We start from the raw sequence: 26980 nt of genomic DNA on the forward strand, positions 1-26980 counted from the left end.
TTGAGTCCGAAATGAATGTACAAATCATTTGTACTTTTGGATACATATTTATATTTATATTTATATTTATATTTAATAGACATACATCATAAGTATTTCTTTTTCTCTAAACTTTTCATTAGTTTAGTAAATGGTAATTGAACTATAGCCTTGTGACAGATGATATTACACACCACTGGTTTTCAAAGTGTGGAATTAGGATGCTGGGGGTTCCCAAGGCTCTTTGTGGTGATCCACAAGGTCATTGCTTCTTCAGTTCCATAACTGTGTGAAGCTAGAATTTCTTTACATGTTTCAATAAAAATAACTTGTCATATCTGTTTGAATGCAGAAGCTAATGAGAATCTGTTTTCATTCAAGCCTGCCATCAAACAGATGTGCAAAAAACACTGCCCTCATAAGATTTTTAGTTTGGGAGATATAAGGATTTCTATAAAGAATATGCTATTCATGTTATTATATATGGGATTTATTACTCTTTTTAAGTTCATTTATGTATGTATTAAAATGTTCTCAGTTTTAATTTTGAATATGGCAAATATAGCCCACATGAACAAAAGCTTTTGATATCATCAAGAACTTCCAAAAGCGTAAAGGGGTCCTGAAAGCAAAAAGTTTTAAGATTCTTTTGAAGACAATGAGAATGCCAAGATAGGCACAACTCATGCCTTCCGAAACTAACAGTGTGACAAGAGGGAGTTTTCGAGTTTCTTGTGTAATAATAAGCATTGAACAGTTAATAGTGGAATTGTTTTTGTCTATTTATCATTGGGCTTTTATCCTCTCCACAATTGGCCTTATGTACTTATACTTGAAAATGCTGCCCGTATATTACACTGTGTCCCTTACGTCTTCAGACAATACATACATGTGCAAATCCAGTGTGTGCTAAACTCTTACTAGTTTATGTTTATCACTTGAATTTATTCCTTAGCTCATAACCCTCTGGCTTCATAGAGTTCAAGGTATTGTATTATTTCTTTCAAATATTGAACCAAAAATATTTCCAATTTGCAAACATTAGAGTACCAAAACTATTTCTATAGATTAATATGAGAAAAAATAAAATTATAAGAAGCTTGAAATATTCAGAAAACTGTATTCAGTCAATCTGTAAGCAGATGAGTAATGAGTATCAGTTATGTGCCAGGTTTAATATTGGATGTTCAAGATTCAGGAGAATAGAAAATAGACATAACTCTTGTCCTCAGGGAATTTTTGGTCCAGGGTCTGGAGGAAGGGATGGAATTTGTTGGTTTTAAGTTGGAAAGCTCATCTTAGGTCTTTTCATTCTATGTGTGAAGTAAATATAAGGGTTTGAGGTTGCTAGCATTTTCTGAACATGCTATATTGCTTAAATAGGTTTCTTAAATCCATGGTACAGAGATGAAAGAAGTTTTGATCCAAATCAAGATAAAATATTTTATTTAGGCTCTTTAATAAAGGCAATGTGTTTGTTTCTACTAGCACATATGCAGGTCATATTGTGCTCCTTTTCTTCTCCATGTTCGGATGATCATGTCAATATTTATTTCGTATATTTTCACTATTTCAAAAGTTGACATAAACAATTTCACTGTTCTTGAATTGTATGGTAATTATATCATTGTGGACTTAGGCTCATCTGTTTCTAAGTAGAAATGAAAAGCATATGTTAGATATCAGGAAGCATTTTAGAGAATAACGAAAATTTGGTTAAGTGTTTATCAGTCAGATGCTGAATGGTTGATACCCACTTTACAATTTCTCTTCCTTTGCCCAAATAAAACAAAAAGATGAATTCTATGTTTTGTTCATATTTTATTTTGTATACTTTTGAGATTTTTTTCCACTTTAAATATAGCCTACTGAAATTTTATGGCTCATAAAATTCCAAGTACTAGTTCTACTTTCCCAGTTCTTTTCATTAAAAAAAATTTACAAAGCTTTTACAAGACAAAAACAAGCCCTTAACTGTAAAGAAAACTTAGAAAAAGGCCTTAGAAGTTGATGACGAGTAATGATCAAATATGAACAATTAATACTTATTTTATGTTTTCAATTTAAACTACTACCTATTTCCTGCCTTTCTAATCACCTTTTTTCTCTGATAACTTCTCATCAACAACACGTACAGCAGTTAGGTTGATACACTTAGCTGTAGCCTCCCAAACAAATGCAGATGTGGTTAGTTTGCCATTTAGGGGTGAAAAAAGATAATGGCCCCTAACCCTAAACTTGAGAGTTCCCTTGGCTAATTTTGAACAAATTCTGTGACCTCTAGTTTCTTCAGACATTCTCAGTGGGCATCTTCCATAATTTTTCTTTGTTTCACTTCTCTTGGCTTCTCCAGCTGCGTATCTCAGGAAAAAAATGAAGGGGGAAAGTGATGATCTTAGATATTTATGGTTCAGTTTTTCTGTTTCGTCTATCGGACTTTGTGCAAGCCATTTACCTTTCTGAGATTTAATTTTCTCTTCTGTAAAAAATGAAAGGAGTGAACTAGATTATCTGTAAAATCTCTCCCAATATCTAAAATTCTATTACACTTTTAACTATTCGCCACTTTCAAAACATGGATATAATTTAGTAATAAATTGCACACTTATTAGTTATTGTCAGTTAAAATTCATTAAGCAGATAAAATATGGCTGTATGTTTTCTGGTGAGAAAAGTATGCATCTTTTAAATTTAGGTTTTTATAAGCATTTCAGAAGGTAAAATTTTTAGGATGTTTCTAAATATCATGGATTATTTTATACTCTTTAAAAGACTTAATACTGATCTATACTAATCTATACATACACCAATCTATAGTAATACTAATCTATAAAACAAAATCATGGAAAATTTTAAATTTACTCATTTATTTTGATACTATGTCACTGGTATAGTGATAAGGTGTAGGAGAAGAGGGCGATACAAAGATAAGTAAGAATTATGATAAATGTTTTATATGTGATCTTTCATTTAAATCTGACACAAACTCTACAAGGTAGATATTCAATTTCCCTTCTTACAGATGAAAAACAACCAAGTTTATAGTTATTTTTTCAGAGCGGCACAGCCAGTGTTTTATTTCAAAGCCTGTGCTTGATCCATTGCCTCAAGGGGCTTATAATCTATTGAGAAACAGAGATGTACACAAATAATTTTGTGATTGCAAGAATGAAATGAGGGAACACTAGCCTTAAGGTTCTTAATTGGAATCTTTGGAATTATGTTAATTAAAAAATGTGTGGTAAGTGGGAATAGTTTCAGGGTATTTATTTGAATCTGAAGTCCACTTTTGATACATGTTAGAGAGGTATGTTTGGAGCTCATTGGTGGAATCTCCAGTCCCATCCCAGTAGCATGCCAATATTAGAGGTCAGAATGTGTTCTTTGTACATCACGTTTAATTTGTGTTCATGGGAAAAAGTATAATAATGTAGTTCCTTCTGAGTTAACAAGATGGCGTTATCAAATAGTAATTGTAATTTAGCTGCACATGATAAAAGTTACGTTATTTTTCAGCTGAAAGAAGTAAATCAATTAAATAAATAAATAAATAAATAAATAAATAAATAAATAAATAAACAAACAAACTTTCAAAGTTTCTAGACAAACTATGCATATCAAATATAAAAGAAAATAAAGTTATTTTAACCAATTAAAGTAATAAATAGTTTTCACCAGAAAATGTGTCTGAAAGCTATGGAAATGTTTACCATATTCTGTAAGATATTGTTAAGGTGTTTTATGTCATATTAAAGGTGGAAAAGTGAAGTCAAGCCCCATATATTTGCTTTTGATAATAAGTATGCCTAAAATTCCAGGCATTAAGATTAAACAAAATAGTGAGACCACATAGTGATGACCCAAGTTAGTCCAGTTTCTTTATTCTGACCCTTTCGTAGCTCCTTCCTATGTTCATCTGCAGTAGAAAGACAACAAGTTTTCCCTCAGACAGATGTAAAGAACCAGGCAAAGCAAAGGTGCCTTCCCGGAGTGTCTGGGCTCTAAGACACCATTTAATGGGTAGATAACAACATGATCGTGAACCACTGGGTATCTTTCATACAGCAAAATTTAGCACATGATTTAGATTCTGTAAATAAGTGTAAAAGCTATAATACAGACACTTTCTCAACAGATTGTCAGATGTTATTTGGCAATCTGCTTTATGAAGTAAAATTCCATCTTTATATGAAAACAATTATTCTTTAGCCATGTAAGAAAATTAAGAAAATATTAACAAAAAAAAGGAAGCTAAAAAGTGCATTTGTCATAGTCACAGTGTTTATAATTAACTATTCCAGTATGTTTTTTGGAAGTTCTAAAAAACTGTGTTAGCTCTAATGTCTTAAAAATAGTTTATAACTCTAGACAAATGTAATTTTCTAAGTCTCTAGGAAATAATGATACCACCTTAAGTGCAAACTACTTACTTTGGAAATACTGACCTAATTCTGTTAAATAATGTAAAAATGATATGCTGTATAAAGGTACACAAAGTTTACATAACTTATTCAAGGTCATATAGCTAGTGAATGATTGTAGATAGTTTTTCGGTGGATTAATGAATGACATATTCACCCTTGTTCATAAAAGAGAATAAGAGACTGTCTTTGTGAGAATAAGTTATTTCAACTTGCCAAATATAGCCACAAAACCAGTTTAATTATTATTACTTTGTTATTACTGTTATTATCTTATCAAATTAAACTATTCATTCACATTAACCAATTATTACTGGGTATGAAGCTGTTTAACTACATGGTGTTTCCTTCCAGTTTACTAAAGAAGGTACTACTTGCTTATAAACCTATACTGCCTGGTAAAAGTACATGAAATATTTGGATAGTTATCTCCTTAAGTGTATGGTCTAAGGACATTGAATAGAAGGCACTCGCAGATGACCATTATCAAGCGTTTTCAAAATTCTGAATACGTAAAGAATTTTGTATGTAAGCAAAGATATTCTATCATATTCATTTTCCCTGCGTCCTTAGCCATGTTTAACTAGAAAAGACTAACCTAGAATAATGTATTGTATGGTTTTTATATATTTCTCTTAGTGGTGAAAAGATTGCACATAAAGTTTTGAGTTTATAGTCACATTACCATGGCATATTAACCATTATGTCCCATTAAATTTAGGTGGGAAGCCTGACTTCGTATTTGTTTTCAATTCTAAGCATATGCTGGATTTCAAATGTTTTTGTCAGTCCTTCAGTGGTACTTCCTCTGTATCTCCTGCAATAGTCTCTCAATAGAATTTGCATTCATTGTATGACTACCACATGATTCCACATTGTCTAAGGTAATACGTAGTAGATACTGTTGTTTATTGAGAACAAAATAATCCTGACTGTGACTTTTCCCCAGTCATTCATTCATGTATCGTTCTTTTAACAGGTGTTTACGTGTTGAGCAAACTAGAAACAGTCCCTGATGCATAAAGTTTAGTCTACCACGTAGAAGACAAGCATTACTCATGATTACATAGATACGAGGAGTGCAATAGTGGAGTAGAGGGCAGAGATGTAGGCAGAGGAAGCAGCCTGTGAGCATGCGCCTAGGTGACTGTGTGAGTGTGATGGGAGTGGAGGGAGCCAGGAAGCGGGGGAGTACCAGGAGGCTGAGGGCTGCTCAGAGGCCAGTCCCAGCCAGGCTGTGTGGTCCCCGTTAAAAATGCAGCCTTTTCTCATGTGTATGATAGCATTTCTATTTCTCACATCACAGAGAACTTTCCTTCTGTTTTTCTTCCCTTTTGATATTTTTTTTAACTCTTCCTAAGGGTTATCAAAATATTAGATTGACTAGAAGTTTCTAATATTTTAGCCATGTTGTGTCTTCTTAGATATAATCATTTAAAATTATCTAAAGCTATTGTACTTAGTTTCTTTTTCATTTCTAACTCTGCTTTCAAACTGCTTAATGTACAGTTTTGGATTCCCAATAATAAAACTTTCATTCTTTTGCAACACAGGAAACAAGAAAATTGAAAACACACTTAAACATATGTAGAGTGCTCACAGGAATAATAGCTTAAATTGGCATGTGTTAGCAGTCCTGAGGTGCAGAAGTATACTGACATTTTGCCTCTTTTTGGTAAATAAAAATGTTCTTTTCAGAAATATTTTTAGATCTTTGATGATTTCTTGCTTTTTTTAGTAAGACTCTGAAATCCTTGAATCTGGTATATATTGATAAATACTCATTAAAAAATTTAGTGTGACTAATCCACACAATATGATTATGCTTGGGGAACTCTCATCCTGTTCTGTCAACCAGCATCAACATTAAGAGCTATTACTCAACATAACCATATGCTGTACATTCCTTGCTATTTACTATCTTACATCACTTAACATTATGATTTGCAGAGTTGTTTGGTATGTCCTTTTAATTCCTTATATTAAACAAAATGAACCAGCTGACAAAGATGACAGAAACTGTGAAATTACTTTCATACATGTACACTTTATTAATATCATCAGGTTAAATCCTGAGGGTAAGCAAGAACATTGTAAAATTACTTTCTATAAATATACAATGGCACAATGTGTATCCAGATTAAATAGCACTATATTTGGGCTTTATTAGGCACATGGCTTAAATTTTTAATACTTCATCGTGTGACAAAGAAACCAAGGCAGCATTTTCATTTCAATTTTTTTTTAATTTAAGAGCTCTTATTAATTCTTTCCACATCCTAAAAAAGCTAATATAATCGAAGTCTATTAATACCATTTTGTTGGTATGACATGAAGTCACTGTGGCTAGGTTTAGACCAGTTGGATTATTTTAACAAAATGGTTAATCCAATCATTATTTATTTATTTGTCAAAATTGAGTCACTGTCCCACTCTTATTAAAATTAGCAACCAGTTAATGATGTCAACCAATTAACAAAATGCTCAATTTAAATGATTTAATTAATACTTTAATGCTTGTCACATATTCAAATGTTTCCACTTGTTTCTCCCCACCTGGAAATTCTACTTTACCTTTTTATAGCTGTTCTGTTCTTCATTTCTCTTTCTCAAAAGCAAACTACTTTTCACTAATAAAGGTAAGTATTGAAAAGTATTGAAACTAGTATCTGAACAAGGGACCTATAAATGAAACCTTTGTTTCAGAATCAGGGCTCCAGATCCCAGGAGAGATGGCGAAGAAGAGAGCCAAACCAAAGTTATAACCAATCAGGATTATGCCTGGGACCAAGACAGGGAGCCAGACACAGGGCTGTACCATACAGCCCTAGGTACCAAAACCGGGGTGTGAAGTTCTTATTAGAGCAGGAACAAGGGTTATCACAAACCCAAAGCAACTCTAACTTAATTTTGAGCTCCTCTTTAAATGACCCTTAGCTAGAAAAAGCATTAGTTTCTGTGGTCAGAATTGCTGCTAAATATATAGGTAGTAACAAAATGCCTCTAGCTCTGAGATTAGGATAGGTGGGAGGAAGAGAGCTCAGATGTTTCTTGAAGTTAAATGATACTGAGTTCAGAATCTATTCTTTGTGGTATCATTTACAGACTTCATTCTGTGAAATTACATGCAGATCTTCATAGGCACCATACAAAGGCTTCCACATTAAACTAAGTTTAGAAATTGCTGTGTACCGTAGCCCCGACAATCCCTTATGTGCCAACGCCCAAAACTTGGAGATTTACATATTAAAGGCTCTGAAAAAAAATCCATAGTAAATAATTCATTTTACTTGTTTAATCATTTTCGGAAGTACTTAAGTATAGCACCCTCATGCAGTCTGCCTCCTTCCCTCCCAAAAGAGAGCTGGTGACAGTCTGAAAGATAGCATTCTTTAGGGCCCTAGTTTGGGATATGAAATCTCAAAATTCTCAAGCATCAGTGATTTTAAATACATAAGAACCTTTCAACCATAATTCTAAAGTTTTAGGCATTAAATGTACCTCAAGAACAAAATTTTAGTTTGTATACAAGACCTCCTCCCCTCAATCCTATTACTCAGAAAACCTCCTACTTGTCTGAATAATGGTCTTTCTGTGCACAGCAGGGTCATTTTCTAAGAGAATTCTAGTGATTGGAACACATTGGTTACACCTCTAAAAGGAGGAGTTCAACATCATCTCAGCTGCAGGATAAAACCATTAAAATAGTTTGGGCCAAAAGTACAAAAAAATACTTGTCTAGTCTTTAGACACTTTTATATAGTCTTTGTTTCTAGAGTCTAGCAAGTAAAAATATATAGATTCACATATCTCATGTGAAGCACACAGACATGATTTAGTCTTCTTTGCGATGGATGTCTTCTTAAAACACAGAGTTCTAACACATTGTTTTAAACAACGTTAAAAATATTAAGTTATAACTTTTCACAGATGTTGCTTCTTAAACTGTAGTGAGGAAGTTTTAACTCTGTGTTCTGAATCAGCTTTTAAGTGGTCTCATTAAGTAGTTGTGTAGCTGCAATATTTTAGGTGAGCAGTAGGTAGTCCATCAGTGTGCATGTGCGTGCTTGCCTGCATGCACACGCACATACACACACCTCATGTTAAGTTCATGTTTTGATTAGCCAAGGTTACACAATCTTATTATAGTCCATATGGCTACATGGAACAGGGAAAGATGTAGTGTATGGTAGCACAGTATTTCCTCACCTCCTTGGCATGGAGGGGTACCCACAGCCACCACTGATGGTTTGTTTAAGGTATGGTCTTCCTCAACTCAGAAAAGCTCAGTTCTTTCCTTTTTGTACTAGAAGCTTAAAGCATCATCCTGGATGAAATTGCACAATACATGCATTTTTGTTTAGAGGAATAATTACACACATCCTGCTCTCCTGGCTCTGAACCAAAGTTATGTCTAGCAAAGCTTTTCAGGGTCCTGGAGAGTCCACTTCCCCCATAGTAACCCAAGTGCAATCAAAGAGGTCTTAAATGAAATACTAAGATTCTTCTTATGATGAAGTGTTGAAAGTTATTTGCCTTCTGATATACTTCTTCCTTTTATCTATTACCAATGTTATACATTATAAAAAACTAAATAAAACCTAAGAGTTAGGAAGGAAAGAACCCAGTATTAATTAATTAATTAACTTGATTACTTAATTTTTTAGAATAGTTTTAGGTTTACAGCAAAATTGAGCGGAAATTACAGAGAGTACCTATGTACCTCTGTCCCCACATGTGCACAACCTACCCAACTGTCAGCATCCCTCCCCAAAATGATACCTTTGTTACTTAAGTGGGTGAACCTATAGCGACACAGTATTATCACCCAAAGTTCGTATTTTGCCTTAGGATTCATCCTTAGTGTTGTTGTACATTCTATGAATTTGGACATATATGTATAATGACAAGTATCCACCATTGTACCATTATATAAAATAGTTTCACTACCCTAAAAATCCTCTGTGCTTCACCGATTTATCTTCCCTCCCCTTAACCTCTGGCAGCCACTAATCTTTGAACTATATATCCATGCTTTTTCTTTTTGTTGAGTGTCATATAGTTGGAATCATAGAGTATAGAGAATTTTCAGATTGGCTTCTTTCCCTTAATGATATACATTTAAGTTTCCTACATGTCATTTGATGGCTTGATAGCTCATTTCTTTCTAGTGCTGAATAGTAATCCATTGTCTGGACATACCACAGTATACCCATTTATCTACTGAAGGAATTCATTTATTTTTCAATCAAAATCCGTTTATTTGTTTCCCAATTATAAAAGCACTGCATGCTTATCCCAGAAAAATCAGAAAGCACACAGATACAAAGTGATAGCCAGGAAATGCATGATCCCACCCTTGTGAAGACAACCACCATTAACACTGTGGTGCTCTGTACATTTGCAGATCGCTTCTTCTTCGACACTTCATGTGCAAAGCAAGGCTCATACTATTTATGATGTAGCCTGCTACTTTTAAATTTAAATATAATAAGCATTTTTCTACTTTAATGGATACATAGCTTCAACATCATTTTATATTTATAGTATTCCATGGTATAAATATATCAATTTTTTAAACCAATTCCTCTACTGTACAGTTAGGCCTTATCCACATTTGTATTATTACAAAGAATGTTGTACATAAGTTTGCACGTATGACTGATTATTTCCTTATTATGAATTCCCAAAAGTGGAATTACTAGATCAGAGGGCATATGTACTTATTAGTCCTTTGTTGTTTTGCCAGAATTCCTCCAGAAGGCTGTAACAATTTGTACTCCCACAAGTAATGTTGGCCTTTTGTTCTTTTGTTTTCTGATTCATTTTGATCATTGCCAGATCATTTTAATTATTTACTCAATTAAGTTATCTCACTGTTTAATTTTTATATTTAGCCATCAGAGATATATTTTTCCTGATATTTATTGATTATTGGCATTTCACTTTTTATTACCTATCCATAACTTCAGCTGAGTTTTCAATGGAGGTTTTTGTCCCCTATTGCTTTATAAGAGCTCCTTGTATCTAAAATACTAATCTTTGTTTTACCCAGGTTGTCATTTGCCTTTTAAACTTTGTTAATGATATTTTATATTTATGTGAGTTACTAGTTAGTTAAATTCATCCATTGGTAATAATGGTAATATGTAACATTCATTGAATACTTATGTCCTAGACACTGTGCTAAGCCTTTAAATGCCCTTTATATATATCTCACTTAACTATACCCATTTTATAGTTTAGGAAACTCACACCTATAGAGATTAGATAACTTGTCCAAAGACAAGTACTACATCTGTGATTTTGAATCCAGGACCATCTTATTCCAAAGACCATCCTTTTTAGCTACTTTATTATACTGCTTCAATAATAACTACTATTTAATATGATTACTGTGTGCCAGGGGTTGTGTTAAGCCCTTAAATTGCATTAATTCATTTAATTCTTACAACAACTCAGTGAATTAGGGCTCTGTTTATATCAGTATTTATTAAGAGATGAGTAAATGTGAGATTCAGTGACTTTCAACTACTTGTTCAAAATTTCTACAGTAACCCAGTAGAGACAGAACTACAGTTCTGTGAGTACAAAGACTGGGTTAATAATACCTCCTGCCTCCCTTGAACATGGATATGAGGGCCCGGTGAGATAAAGTGTGTGAAAGCAGTCTCTAAGTAGGATGCTTTAGGAGTATGATATACTGTTATTTTTCCTGGCACTATTTTCCCTAGGTTTTTGGCTAACTCTTGGAAATCTATTCCTAGAAAGGAAATTATGTTTATGGAATTTTTAAACCTGGAGTGTTTCCTTTCCTCATAATTCTTATGGAAATGAGGATTACCCACACCCTTCTATGTGTTAACTCAGCAAATCTTCTTTCCTTCCATTTATCAGTAAGATAATATTGAAGGAAAATGACACAGTTAGAAGACCAGGTTTTAAAATTAGTTGATGGTAATAAATATTTACATATATTTGCATTTTATATACGCATTTGTATTCTATCATTGTATATTTCACTTTAATTTCTAACTCATTTAAACATTCACTCATTTTTTTTACAGTTTATTCATTTGCATCTGCCAATTTACAACACAGTAGTTGACTATACTATTTTTTTGAACAAAGACTTGCTTTCATATTTATACCTTGATTCTTAAAAATACCTAACAATTTATTGAGCTTTTTATACCTCAACATGTTTGAAACGTGTCTATATATGTGTGTGTGTGTATGTGTGTGTGTATGTTCAAATATTTAATTCTTTAAGGTTTTTGGTAACTGAACTTTAAACTTCTTTAGTGTCAAATTAGGGACATAAAATGTATGTGCAGTTGCTGTGTATTTACTTTGGTCATCATTAGCAAACCTCATTTTTCACACAACTTTAATTTTATCATAATGTTTATCTTAGTTGCAAAAGTAAACACAGTGGTGGTTTTAAAAAGGGATAGGTTTTTATTAGCTTCACTGTGTGTTTACCTAACTGTTCAGGCTGCGACTCTCACTTTCCTTGCTGCATGTTTTGATTAATGGCCCCCTGGACTTGTTCCAGAATATACTGATTATGGTCAGTGCATTTCAAAGATGATTTATTAATTGTGTTTGCAACTCAAAATAATTAAGTAAAGATTGATCATACGCATTATTATAAGTTTGCCAATAAAATCAGCAGTTACATTTTAAGATAAATGTTGCCTGAGTTGATTTTTTGGTTATACAAAAAGGACAAAAAATTAATATTAAAAAACATATTCAGTATCAAATACAGCTTTATGGCCTTTTAAAGCATGATTATTAAATGTATCAGAAGCTTAGTTTTATAAGTATATGTATTTTAAATTCTGTTTTTTTGTAATTTCAAAATATTGTTTAATTTGACACAACATTGTAAAATGATTATAAATCAATAAAAAAATGTTAAAACACACACACACACATGCACAAATAATGTGTTTAAATGGAGATTACATAGATGTTTAAATAAAGTATTTCCATGTTTGTAACTCACCCTGGGAATAAGCTTTACTACACAATTCCCTCAGGCTATTACATGCATTTAGATTTCAAATTACTGACAGACTTGTATTTCTGTTTTTTAAATGTTTTAATAGGGAGCTGTTATAATCTTTCTACGTTTTAGGTAAAGGGAACATATCACATATTTCATAGATATTATGTTTCAATCACTTGAGAGACTTTCTTACATAAAATTTCTCTTAATTTGGCTTGGTAATCATTATTGTTTCAAACATTTTAAGTACTCTACCAACATAGAATAATGTATAAATATTCACTATACCTGGTCAAAGGGGTTATTAATCAGAGGAAATGACTCCCTGCTCACAATTTATAGTTCAATATTGAAAGAAATATAGGTACTTTTTTTTCATTATTTGTCACACTATATTCAAAATTTACATTTTAACAGTGAAATTCTTTAACTTAAATCATCTACTATGATATATTACTAGATGTTAAGTATTTTGTGTTAAAACATCATGAAATGAAATAAAATGTTTTATCAAAATAGGACTGAAAGCTGTTTCATGTTCTAAGCTTGTGTGAAAGTATAAGCTACTTATGTCAAAACAAGATATAAACCCACATGTAACTGACATCTTCGCAAATAAAGAAATCAAACGGGAGAATAAACAAGAAATGAACAAACAAAAATCCTAAATAAATAAATAAATAATATATAACTATTCATAAGTATTATTCAAGGATTTTGCTAGGTTTTTGGTAAATCATTACTAAAGGACAAAGAATGCAAACATGCTTTATTTAAACATCATTAATAAAAGAGTTTTCAGAAAAATTTTAGTATGTATACTCTACTTGAAAATTTTTTACAATAATTTTGTTTCTAAATAATTCCTTAAATTATAATTTATCAATACATTGAATAAAGCAGGATTTTCATTACCAGCATTATTGAGTGCTATCTTCTGCATACACCACTTATAGAAATAGAGAATAAAGATTGTCTCTTCAACAATCTTTGTGTATGAAATAAAACAATGAAGGAAGATTAATCAGTAGCACACACTTATCTTTTCCTTTTTGGCCACATTATATTTCTTGAAAAGCTATCTTTAATATGTATATGACTAAAATGTACCTAACTCCATAATAGGTAGAAAACTTTGAAATTTCAGAGAAGGGAGAGTTGATATTCCATTTGGAGAAGATGTGATAAGATCAGAGAAGACTGGCTAGAAGAAGGTAATGTTTAAGTTTAGATTTGTAAAGGAAATGAGGGTTTCTAGAAGCATAAACTGAAGAAAGATAATGCAGAGACTGGACCCAGGCACCTGACTACACCTTCTTTCTTTTAGTAATAGAACCCCTTCCAGCACCTCGTGCATCCCACAGTTTTAACAAGGCATGATGCTGCCAGCCTAGAGGCCATGTTTCTCAGCCTCATTTACAGTGAGTTATTGTCATGTGACAAAGTCTGGGCCAGTAGGATATGAATGAGCATGATATGTACAGTTTGGGGATCTTGCCCATAAAATTATTGGGCATACATTCCCCTATATCTTTCTCCCTTCTTAGCCCATCTTCTACCAAGCATTTAAGGAAAACATCCTAGGAGGTGGCAGAGTAGAAAAGAGAAAGAATCATCGTCTGGACAATCTGATGAGACAGGGCAGCATGTCCACCAAGGACTACCCAGCTACCTCTAGACTATTATGTGAAAGAGAAATAAATGTCTAGTTTGACGGAGCCACAGTGATTTTTGGAGCTCTTTGTTACAGAAATGAAATAATCTCCTAACTAAGAAGAGCTTTCCTGTCAACAGAACAGAGCGTATAAGTAAATGTTCGGAGGAAGAGCCTGGAAGATAGGGGACCAGTGACCATATCATGAGATGTGTAGAAATGTAAATAAAACTGGCAAGGTAGATGGAACTCAGGACTTAAGTGCTAAGCTGATTTATTTGGACTTCTTTTATGAATGCAACAAGGAACTGTTAAACACTTTGAGCCAACGAATACCATAATGAACAGTGCTTTAGGAAAATCTCTCTGGAAACCATATATCTGATGGAGGGAATGTTTATAGATTGGCATTGAAACTGGGTGGATATTACAGTAGTCCAAGAAGAGTTATCTGAAGAAGAACAGTGATTATAAGTGTGAGTGTGATTGAAAAAAAAGGAAGGGTTGGATTGAGTAACACTTAAGGTTGCTGTCCTCTTACTACCAAAGAACTGGGAAGCCTCAAAAGTTATTAAAAGCTGTTTGTTAAACATTGTCTTTATAAAAGTAAGTCATCTGTCTTGCTTTAGAAGTCAGCCTACCACAAAAGCTGGGTAAACAAAACTTGGTGGTCGTGGGCATCGACTTCCCAAAAGACTGGGAAAGTGTCCTCTGTCAGGCTGGCGTATTTATACACGCAAGTATACAGATATATACTCTGTTAATTTTATATTATTGTACTTCATCTATTCAATTTTTTAAACTTAATTTAGCATTTGGAAAGTATTTTAATCAGTAAGCTATGTCCAAATCACATTTTAAGAAAGATTGTCATTCTGGAAGGAGTGCTATAGCCTCTGAAAGCCTTCCTTGATGCAGGCGGAGTTCTTGTTAGGTCCAAACACAGGAAATATTCCTTTTGGACATATATTTGCATTTCTGTCTAAAGTTAAGAGATTTTTCTCACCTGGAGGTACGTGATATTCTACTTATGGACTACAGAGAAAATCAGCTTTCTCACTGTCATAATCTGTTACGGATATGATGCTGATTTTAAAAAGTGTTTTGCCTAGGGCCGAAATATAAGACTTTGTAGAAATTTCCAGACTATGGGGGTAAAATAGGAATTCTATTCACAAATGAATTCGGCAAACTAATAAAGTTATGAAATAATGATATAAAACCAAACGGACATCTATATCCCTATTTCAAGGAAACCATGAAAATAATATTTTTTTATTTATGGAAGTTTATTTTTGGTTAAGCAATAAATGGCACCATATAAAGCATAGAAACTTAAAGAATATACATCATCTGTTCTTCACTACTATGTGTGCAAATAAGACAAATGAAAATCTCAGTATTCTTACTGAATAATAAGATGGTCTTTAATGTCTAAAGTATGCTTTTGGAATCTTCCATATAAACTGTTAAGAGCATACACCAGGAACTTCTAAAGAGGAAAATAACCCAGTGTAGGAAAGAAAATTGAGCACTAGAGATTATCATTAGACATAGCTACAGCCCTCTGCCTTTTATTTCCCCTTTAATGTAATAATGGAATACATACTGTGTGCCAAGCACTGTGCTTGATGCTGCGGCTACATCACCAAACAAGATAGACCATGCACTTCCCCTCTGGGAGGTAGAAACCAGTCAATGCATAGTGATATACAGTGTGATCATGACGCCATATGATATGAAAGGTTCAGATGCACTTGGAATGTCTAACAGAAATGAATACTAGAGGTATGCACAAAAGAAACAAAGTAAAAATTATTACCTATTTTTTGTTAACCCTGGATAGACACACAGATAAGTGACTTGCAAATGAGAAAATACATTACATTTAATAGAGTTAAAAAATTAACCTCCAAAATTGGGAATTAATGTAAATCAACAGTTACAAAAAAGAAAATATTCTATAACAAGCATGATACCCGGCACATAGTAGGTACTGTATAATCATTAAGTAAATGAAGTAATAAACAGATCATATCTATAATGAGGTAAAGGAAATATTAAGTAGATCTCACATGGTCAAATCTTCCCCTTCTTGGTAAATGGTTCTATCATCTACACAGTAACAAATGCCTGAAATTAAGAGTCATCCTTAACTCCTCCCTTCCCTCATCCCCACACCCAGGCCAACTGCTCATCTAATACTTCCTGCCTTTTAAAATAGCTCTTAGACCCTAATCACTTGTTGCCTGCTTCTCCTGCCAGTGAAACCACAATCATAGTTTACCTAAGCACTGCAACCTGCTCCTTTTTGGTTTCCCCATTTCACTTCTCCAACCTCTGATCCATTCTCCATGTAGTAAACTTTGGAAAACAGAAATTAGATTATATCTTTATAGTTCTCCCCATCTCTCCCAACTTCCTATACTTTCCCTAAAATATTCCAGTGACTTCCCACTGTACTTCGAATCTGAATCACCACTGTGCTCTGAATGACCTTACCCCTGCCTCTTGAAACTGATTGTGTGATTTATTCGTTTGCTTAAGAAAGATTTGGGGGACATAGGCACATACAGTCAATTCTCACCACAGCAGTTACATTCTATAAAGTCACTGTGAATGTGGAATTAACAAATACTGACTCGTTGTCCCTAGGGGAAATAAGGAGTTAGATTTCTGGAGCCTTTCGTCACATTTTTCTCAACCAGTCAATACATAACCTGGTGTTATGTATGTTTCTGTTTAAAGACACTGTGTTTGATACATATTGTTGATTCATTAACATTGAACTCATGCCCAATAGCACTATAATTCATACCTGAACGAAGCTTATCAAACACACTTATTTTCTCCTGTAAGGTACATCATAGCCTTCTTGTTCTTGGGAACATTAGGCAGCACATTAGTTCTATACTTGGAGGCCATTTAAAAAAGCAAAATCACCAATAAAAAGTACAAAAATGAAAAAAAAAAGGCACTAAATACACTGCAAAAAGGACACTTCTTTAAAGTGTGAGAGATGAAACTGGAAGGCACAACATTGTACCACCTTGGTTGGGCACATGCACTTAATGGACTCTTTTTTTTGCTGCTCTATGCATGTGCATGTCTGAAGGTGACTGAGAAAACACCTTAAGTATTGATTTGGGAGTTGGAAATAAATTTTAGCAAGTAGATGAATTTGAAAATACAGAATTCACAAATAATGAGGATTGACTGTAGTTAGTATTTAAAGCCATGGAATCAGAGAAAATTCTAAATAAATGATACCCAAGGTTGAGCCCTAGGATTGTTGCTTCAGGATTTGGGGGTTAGGTTCTACATACATCACCAATGAGAGGCCAAGCTCTATTACACAGGAGGAAAATGAGGTGATTATGATTTAATAGAAACTAAAATTATGTTTCAAGAAGGAGGGTCAACTCTCAAACACTGCTGAGAAATCAATAAGGACAGAGATGCTGCTGTAAGACGCTAGTATCTGTGAATTCTATGTTTCTATCATATGTTGTTTGAACTCTTTGTACATACTCTGTATTACACAGGGTGTAGAAATACCTTCTATCATTTTCTATAATACTTTTATAAACAATGATAATATTTATCAGTGAGCCAGTAGAAAGTCCCATATTTAAAATAGGGCTGTTTGGAGGAGACAGGTTTTCTAATACAAAATTTATTCAGCAAATAATTTGAAGGCCTCATATTTGCCAGGCACTGTCTTAAGTGTTACAACAGCAAACAAACAAATTTTTGACTAAGAACTGAAGTCTTAGTCAAAAAAGAGAGATCTTGATCTCATCACAAATTTCAATTCCTTTTCAGAGTCCTGTAGCATGTATCTTTGGAAGTTTAGAAAAACATGTTTTAAAAAAAAAGGAAGTATTTTTGGAAGGAGGCAAAAGTAAGAGGAAGGAGGAGAAAAAGAAGAAAAGAAGAAAGGGAGGGAGGGAGGGAGGGAGGGAAGGAAAGAGTCTCAGTATTGTGATATCCAAAGGTTAAAAGTTTATTTTTCTGGTTGTCTGGTGGGGTCTTATGAATATTTGCCAAATCCTCCTTGGGAGGTTTACTATTAATTATTTTTCATGATTTAAACTTGCTATTGTATTTTGAAAAATCACCTCCTAACTTTAATCTGAAGGTTATCCAAGTCAGTGGTGTTTGATGATATGTCATCTACAACTCATCTCAGAATTTGGGCCCACAATGATCAAGTACGAGGCACTGTACCATTCCTTGTTCTCAAGAAGCTAGCAGCTAAATCGGATATGTAAAAAGAGAATTTCTATATAATGTAATAACTTTGAAAATACAAATATGCACAGGCTGCATAGAGGAAAGCAGAAGGGATTTTATTTAGCTCTTTATAATCATCTGCTGACTCAAATGCATTCCTGGATTGTATTTCAGAGACGCTCTCGTAGCTTGTCTTTTCAGTGAACCCAATTGAAATTTTCTTTTTGTTAAAGTCTGCTGAAAGCTTGAAAACTGATTTCTCTTGGCAATTATATTGTATTACTTAATTTTCTACTGTCTTTAGCATTTTTCTTTAAACCTTCTTTGTAATTGTTGTAATTCTATTCTGTATTTCAAATAATTTATAATAATAGGATATCCAATCCAGTGACTCATTCAGTCTGAATTTTAGGGATATCGTAGATCACTAATTTACTCTAGAATCTTACATTTATTACTTATTACACTCCTATTTGGATTCCAAGCAATAAAGGGAGCATTAATGTGGATCATCTAAAGTAGCAGACAACAATTCTTTTCTTCCTGTTTCCTTGTCATTTCACTCACTTGTTTCAGATAATTATTGTGTTAGTATTAGAATGGAATTTATTGATTATCTAATCCAAAATATATGGCCATGTAACCTTTACATAAATATTTTGTGGGGCAGAAGTCTTACCACTTTAATTGAAAGCTCATTTCACACAGTGATGTCCACCCTTTAACTCTAGTTCTGTCTCTGTGTCATATCAGATAAAGTCGCTCCGATAGAGTGGATTTGTGTTATAAGTGCAAACAACTTACGCACTTTCACCACACACTTCATCCCCCTCTTTCACTATGAAAAGGGGCAGAGGAGAGAGAGGGAAAAAAGAACAATTTAAAGAGTGATGGGCATTCTACTCAAACACGCCCAGGAGTGAATATCAAGTAGGAAACATACCTCCTTTCCCCGAGTTCCTAGTATTCTTCCATGAGATGAACAGCACATTTAAATAAACTTTTTCCAAACAACTGGACACTAAACATAAGGTAACTATATTTTCTACTGCTCGATGGAAAACAAATAACCATTTATCAAAATAGGAGGAAAACCCCAAGATGCTTCACCAATTGAAATTAGTACATCATGATGGAGTATAATATATTTCTAAGGATTTTTAAGGATAATTTGATTTTCACATCAAGGCCTACCATCAGAACCCAACCCCTAAACAAAATATCACTCCATTTAATTTGGAGACCATTTCATCCTCTGAGTTTTCACTTCTTCAGGCTAGAAGAGCCTAAATTTATCAACAGCCCCCAAGTGTAACATGGTTTCACACTATCAGTCTCTTGGTTGGGGTTGCTTTACATTGAATGCATGTAATTTGGCAGTGTTTCATTAAAGTCATGTTCCCAAAACCTGCTTGTATCTCAGATGTGGTGTGATATCTACAGAGAATAATGGGACACTTCACTCTGTGAATATGAAATTGCTGTTACACCTTTCACTCCTGAGAATGAAAAATTCCCCATTTTGTTTTTGAAAACCTACTTAAAAGATAAGTACAATATGGTCCAGAATTTCCTAAACTTCAGCTGTGCGTAGGCCACCATATTGATTTGCATTGTATCTAAGTTTTGCCACCTCCTACCATGATTTTTACCACTTCTTGGTAATACTTGCACTGTGAGTTAACTACCTATTAAGACCCTTTACTTTTTACATTAAAGAAGCTTATTTAAAGAAGCTCTACTTTCTTTTTTTTTTTTTAACATTTTTTATTGATTTATAATCATTTTACAATGTTGTGTCAAATTCCAGTGTCGAGCACAATTTTTCAGTTATACATGAACATATGCATATTCATTGTCACATTTTTTTCTCTGTGAGCTATCATAAGATCTTGTGTATATTTCCCTGTGCTATACAGTATAATCTTGTTTATCTATTCTACAATTTTGAAATCCCATCTATCCCTTCCCACCCTCCGCCCCCTTGGCAACCACAAGTTTGTATTCTATGTCTATGAGTCTATTTCTGTTTTGTATTTATGCTTTCTTTGTTTGTTTGTTTGTTTTTAGATTCCACATATGAGCGATCTCATATGGTATTTTTCTTTCTCTTTCTGGCTTACTTCACTTAGAATGACATTCTCCAGGAGCATCTATGTTGCTGCAAATGGTGTTATGTTGTCGGTTTTTATGGCTGAGTAGTATTCCATTGTATAAATATACCACATCTTCTTTATCCAGTCATCTGTTGATGGACATTTAGGCTGTTTCCATGTCTTGGCTATTGTAAATAGTGCTGCTATGAACACTGGGGTGCAGGTGTCTTTTTGAAGTAGGGTTCCTTCTGGATATGTGTCCAGGAGCGGGATTCCTGGGTCATATGGTAAATCTATTCCTAGTCTTTTGAGGAATCTCCATACCATTTTCCACAGTGGCTGCACCGAACTGCATTCCCACAGCAGTGAAGGAGGGTTCCTTTTTCTCCACAGCCTCTCCAGCATTTGTCATTTGTGGATTTTTGAATGATGGCGACTCTGACTGGTGTGAGGTGATACCTCCTTAAAGGGAAAACCAGTATCACTTGAACATAAATGTAAAATTTAATATAAAGTTAATGAATACAATAAAATACGATTTGTTACCCGAACACTCTGCACCTCAGTATAGTTCTCTCTCTCTGGTAAAAGGCCTACCCGCCATCAGCTTCTTGAGAGAGAGAGCACTGATTTTACAGCTGTAGTAGCTGTTGTTGCTTCGCAGTCAGGATTCGCCACGTAGCTTCCTTCTAAGAGCATGCCGTAGATTAAATCGTTAGCTATAGACTAGCACCCTAACTCAGTTGCTGTGTTAGGGGACAAGCTGTTTAATCACTCTGAGCCTCAATATTCTAATTTTTAAAATGGGGGTAGTAATGCCCATTTCATTAAAATTTATGAGGTGAGAAATGTAATGTGCTAGGCACTGGTAATGCTCAATATTGGTTACTACTGCTGCTCTGTTCTTGTTCATTTTATTTTCCCCTTCCAGTTGTTTCGGTTTGAAGGCAAGTTGTCTTCCAAGTTAATTACTTATGGTAAAATTATACTATGAAAGCATATTTGTTTTATTATGTTTAATAATTTATAGTCTAATAATTTTTATCATTGGAAATTCTTGAATAATTGTAGAGTGACCAAAGATAAATTTAGAAGTGTTATGTTGTGTAACGTTGGTACCTTGCTTGCTGGTACTATGTACCTTGAGCATAGTCAAATCATAAACATCTTTTCAACAAATATTTGCTCAGTAACTTGCACAAGCCAGGCCCTGATCTAGGCACAAAGGATATGGCGCTGAACAGAATAGCTGTAGTTACATTCTAGTGGTATGAAATAAACAAAAAATGTACAAATGAACAAATTGCATCAGATAATAAACAAGAGATATGCAGATAATTAAAAGAGGATGAAGTAAAAGATAGTGATGAGATGGTTCCCCTTTATATAAAGTGATCATGGAAGGTCTCTCTGAGGAACTGATATTTAAAATGGAACTAAATGGCAAGCAGACATCCCTGCAAAGACTAGGATAAAATAAGTAATGCAAAGGCCCTAAGGTGAGTCAAACCTGGCATATTGAAGGAATAGAAAAATGGCCCTTGTAGTGGGAGAGCGAAGGAGTGGTATGTAACATAAATATGTGGTCAATGAAATGGATCCAGTCAGACCCTGCAGGGCTTTGAGGGCTAATATTCTTTGAATTTTATTCATGGTATTAGGGTAGATTTTAAGGAGGGAAATGACATGGTCTGACATTTGTTTTAAAAGACTGCTATGACCACTATGTGGACAATGGATGTGGATGTGTGGGTTAATGAAAACAGAAAATCAGGGGGGTTCACATTCATCCAGGCAAAAGTCAATTGTGACTTAGGCTATCTGAGGGGGATAGTGAGAGTTCCTGGATCTTGGGTATGTTTTAGCAGTGAGGTTGCCAGGACTTGCTTCTAGGTTCGACTTAGGAGAATAAGGGACAGAAGGGAATGGGGAGGATTCCTATGTTTTTTGCTTGAGAAACTAGGTGAGTAGTGCTGTTTTCAGACACAGGAAGGACTAGGAAAGAAGCTGGTTTGCAGAGCAGAAAAATAAAAAGTTCTGTTTTGGCTAGGTTATGTTTACAATACTTAGCAGACATCAAAGCAGAGATATCAAGATATATGATTCTGGAGTTCCTGGAAGAAGTGAGGTCTGGAGATAAAGATTTGAGAGTCCTAAACATTTGGGATTTATGGCTATGATCTTAAAGTGAGAACAGTCAGAATGGGTGAGTGTTTCTCTTCAGCGGTGCTTGAGTGGTTCCTAATGTGGAGCTTTAAACAGTAAATTCAGTAAACGTAAAGATAGATAGATAGGATTGTAGTGTCAGAGTTCCAGGCTTTATTCATTAAGAGATTATAACATCCATGGAAAAATGAATTCATTCCGTTTTTGGTTATCTGTTTTAATTATGCCTGTATGTAACAGCCAAGTAATTATTTTCTGGTCTCTCAATTCATTTGAACAATTTTGTTATTTATTTCTGGCAACTTTAGTATTATATCAGAACTGGATTTTAAAATATATATAGTATTGAGGCAAAAGTTCCAAAAAGACATAATTATTTCATTGAAATCACACTTTAATCGAGCTAATTAATTCATGTATTGAATCAAAAGAATTTGTTAGGATCCTCTTAAGTCATAGATTCTAACTTCACCGTCCAGCCACGTAGAGAAAACAAAAGATACATGAAACTATAATAGAGCAATTATTTGGGTGACTGTGATTGTCATTAGTTCTATTCACTAAATATTTCCAGCTCTCTGCCATCTGGGCCATGGTAAAATTGAACTTCATAGCTGTAGCTGAGTAAGGCTGTGATTCTAGTTCTCACTAGCCAGTTTTGATTAAATGCATCGTATAATTTCCGAGCCAGAGAGCTTTCTTCCCCTCTGCCATGGTGACTGGCAATGTTGGTAGCTGTCCTGTCATCCAAGGTCCTAGAAGAAGGATACCACAGAGTGGAGCCCCCAAGCCACTGCTGATGAGCATATGGCACTAATGAGAAATTAAAGCTTTGTTGTTTCAAGTCACTGATTTATTGGCGTGTTTGCTACTGCAGTATAACCTAACCTATTCCAATCGACAGAATACAGGGACTTGTCCACATATAGCATATTCTTAGTACCATCACATTATTGTATAAAAAATAACCACAAGACAACAGTGGTTGAAAGTTCAATGTACTGCTACCATGAAGTGAACATTGGTACCTTTACCATAAGCAGAGTAGAAGCTCAGAATAAACCACTGTTTAGCTACATTATTACAAACTCACAAATATATAACATAGTTCTGGATGTTACTATTTGGAAGTTCTGTTTCCTCTCAGTACCAATGTAATCGTGTAATAGAGAAACTTTAAGACAAATACAGATTCTTCCACAATTTTGCAAACAAATTAATATCTTGTTTAATAAAGAAAAATATAGCATTTTCAGCTTTTTCTCAAGCCGGTAGTAGGGGTAGATTTTATTATTCACAGAGCTATTTAACAAATGCTCTTTTATAAATTCATCTTGTGCCAGTCAGGCAAGTAGAGTCCAGCGCCCATCCAGAAGGTTAAGAGAAAAAACACTCAGAGATTTGACATCACTTCACCCCACCTAATGATTTCACTTTCCATTTGACTTGCTTGTTGTCTGGCTCAGTTATACACTGAACTAAAAAAATGTACTAAACAAATTAAAGCTATGGTCTTCACTTGCACTAAGTACTGGGAGATTAACCACACGCAGATGATCCAGAAACATATAAATTGAGTAATTTTCAGTCATAGAATTTTTGAGGTAGGACTAGAGTAAGATAGTCCTTTCTGTTCCTTGGCCAAATACTCCATGATATCTTCAGCCATTATTTAGCTGTAAACTGACATAGAATGTTAGCCAAATGATTCATGGTAGATGGGTTTATTTATTCATGATCAGTGTCCATGCCCACTGTCTATCTCCTCATGATTTCTCTGTATATCCTCTTTCCTGCAGTTTATTTTAGTGTATTGTTTGCCTACATTACATAAATAATACCCATAGGAAAAAAATTCTAGTGTTTCAAGGTAATGTTTGCAAAGAATCCCCTGTTCCTTATTAATTGCAAACTAAATAATATTCCACTCGAAAAGGCATTCTGCAGTGCTGATACAGTTATAAAAATATAAAGCAAGGAGGTAGGAGACCTGGGTTCAAGTTTCAACTGTAATGTACTAAACTGTTTGCCTTCTTTAACATCTTTCAAATCTGTCTTTTCCTTTCCACATCCCTGTCACTGCCTTGGTTTAAGCCCGTGTTACATAGCTCCCTTCCAGACTTCACACAGCTGCCAGAGTGACCCTTCTGAGATGTTAATCACTTCAAGTCTTTTAATGAGTCCCTACAGTTTTCAGGATAAAGTCCAAACCCCTTCGCTTCGTACACAGAGCCTTTCATGAGCTGCCCCCAGCCTAACTCCTTCGCCCTGAGGGTGTAAACTGCCAGGATGTTAGCAAAATTCAGCTTACATATGTGTTTGCTCTTGTTTGTACCATGGTTTCTTAAGAACTTGGTGCCAACACTGATTTAAAAATGGAGAGATTTCTGGCTTCCCTTCATATTGTAAAATTATCCCTTCACATGGTGACAATTGGCTATACTGACATTTTCTTTTCAGAGAGGACAGTCACTCTTTAATTTACCACAGATTTCACTCGTGAACTTTCACCTGTTTATGTAGCTCAGGGGCATTTGAGTTTTAATCCCCCAGTGGCCTTCTCTCTAGCCACATTTTAAGCTTTATCGTTTATGGCACTGAATTATGCCAAGGTCTTCCAAAGTTTCATGCTTATCCTTACCTGGAATGCATTACTGCCTTTCCATTTCTATATCTCACTGACCTATTCATTTCCTTCAAAGTACAGTACAACTTGTCTTCAGAAAAATCATCCAACCTGCTCTTCTCCTTCTCTGCCTTATTCCCTATAACATCTATCACAAAGCATGGTATTTGTTGATTTATTTGTCAGTATCCTCACTAGGCTATAAATTCACTGGGACAGAAACAATTGTAATTTGTCTTTGTTACCATTTGAGCTCTTGAGAAGCCACTGTGGGTCTCAGTATCAACATCTATAAAATGATGAGCATACATTAGATCATCTCCAGGGTCTCTTCTTATTTGAAAGTCTGCTCTATCCTGTTCATTGTTGGGAATCTGGGGTCAGAAGCTGCTTTGAATAGACTTTAACCAAAGCTCAGATACATAATAAACAAGACTTAGGGTAAGGCGTGTGGTGTCCTGGGGCACCAAGTAACAAAGGTAATTCCCTCTGAAGGTGACTGTATGCTTTGGTTGGTCAGTCCTATATAGAAGCTGACTGCTTGACAGATCATTGTCCAAAGACAGCAAAAGGCTAATCCATTAGGCATTTGGTGACATTTAATAGGAAGGATTTATTGGTACTTCAAAGAGGACATTTATTTCCCCTTAGCAGCAACCTATTTGGCATCACGAGGAAGAGAAAGGGAAGATGAGGAAAAATGTCATAGAGAAATAGAACATTTGATTCAAATGTTACAAATGGGGCTAGTTACTGTTAAAAGCAGCACAGAAAATGGGTACCTCCTGATGGTGTCAAATGGTTTGGGACAAGACAATCCTTAAAGGAGTTGGTGTGACAATGAATGCCTTAAAACCATTTGACTCAGAAATTTAGCCTCCAGGAATTTATCCAATGGAAATAACCACGGACATATACAAATATATGAATGTTATTTGTAATAGCAAAGTCAAAACAAATAAACAAAAAACCCATGGAAAGAATTTAAATGTCTAACATTAGGAAATTGTTTAAGTCAATGGTTTTAAAAGGATACTTCTGGGTGTAGGGCATAGTTCAGTGGTAGAGTGTGTGCTTAAGCATTCACAGGGTCCTGGATTCAATCCCCAGTACTTCTGTTAAAAGATAAACCTAATTACCTTCCCCCCTCAAAGAAAAAAAAATAATTTAAAAGGATACTTCTTAGAGTCCAGGGCTCCATGGGATTATGTTGATAACCACATCAGAATAACCCTGGCTCTTCATCACCATTTCAGTCAGAGAATTCTCATTTTTAGTCCTTGTACATATTAAGGTTATATGTAAGATTTTCTTTAGGGAAAAAAAAGATTCTGCTCATAAAAGTTTGAAAACCACTGGATTCAATAAATTATAGTAATTGATGTAACAACAGATAGGAAACAGGTATGTTAACAGCTCAGGTTATCTTTGCATAGTGACTATAAATCATTCTTTTTCTTACTTGAGTTTGTCTCTGTTTTCTACATTGTCTTCAGGTAACATGTAATTATTTATGTAACCAAACGAAAAAATAGTCTTTGAAAAAAAGAATTACTTGACAGCAATAAATAGTCCACAAGTCACTGAAATTTCCCAGGTTACCATTTTTGGCATTCAAATCATATCAATTCATTTGTAAATCTGCTAACATTATGAAATTTTTCCCATGAAATATATCATAAGTTGTAGAGAACACTGAAGTGACAGTTCAACCTCCTCATTTTGTATTTGGAGAAACTATGATCCAAAATGTTTCAGGATACTGAAACTAGAGCTGGGAGCCTG

General features: G+C 34.4%; 1 protein-coding gene across 3 annotated transcripts in view; it reads left to right on the top strand.

Annotated features, from left to right (window-relative positions):
• Positions 1–26980, top strand: part of XRCC4 (X-ray repair cross complementing 4) — a 291123-nt gene that overhangs the window by 141661 nt on the left and 122482 nt on the right. The window lies entirely within an intron of this gene.

The sequence above is a fragment of the Camelus bactrianus genome, chromosome 3 (genome assembly GCF_048773025.1).
Source record: "Camelus bactrianus isolate YW-2024 breed Bactrian camel chromosome 3, ASM4877302v1, whole genome shotgun sequence".
Taxonomy (NCBI): Eukaryota; Metazoa; Chordata; class Mammalia; order Artiodactyla; family Camelidae; genus Camelus; species Camelus bactrianus.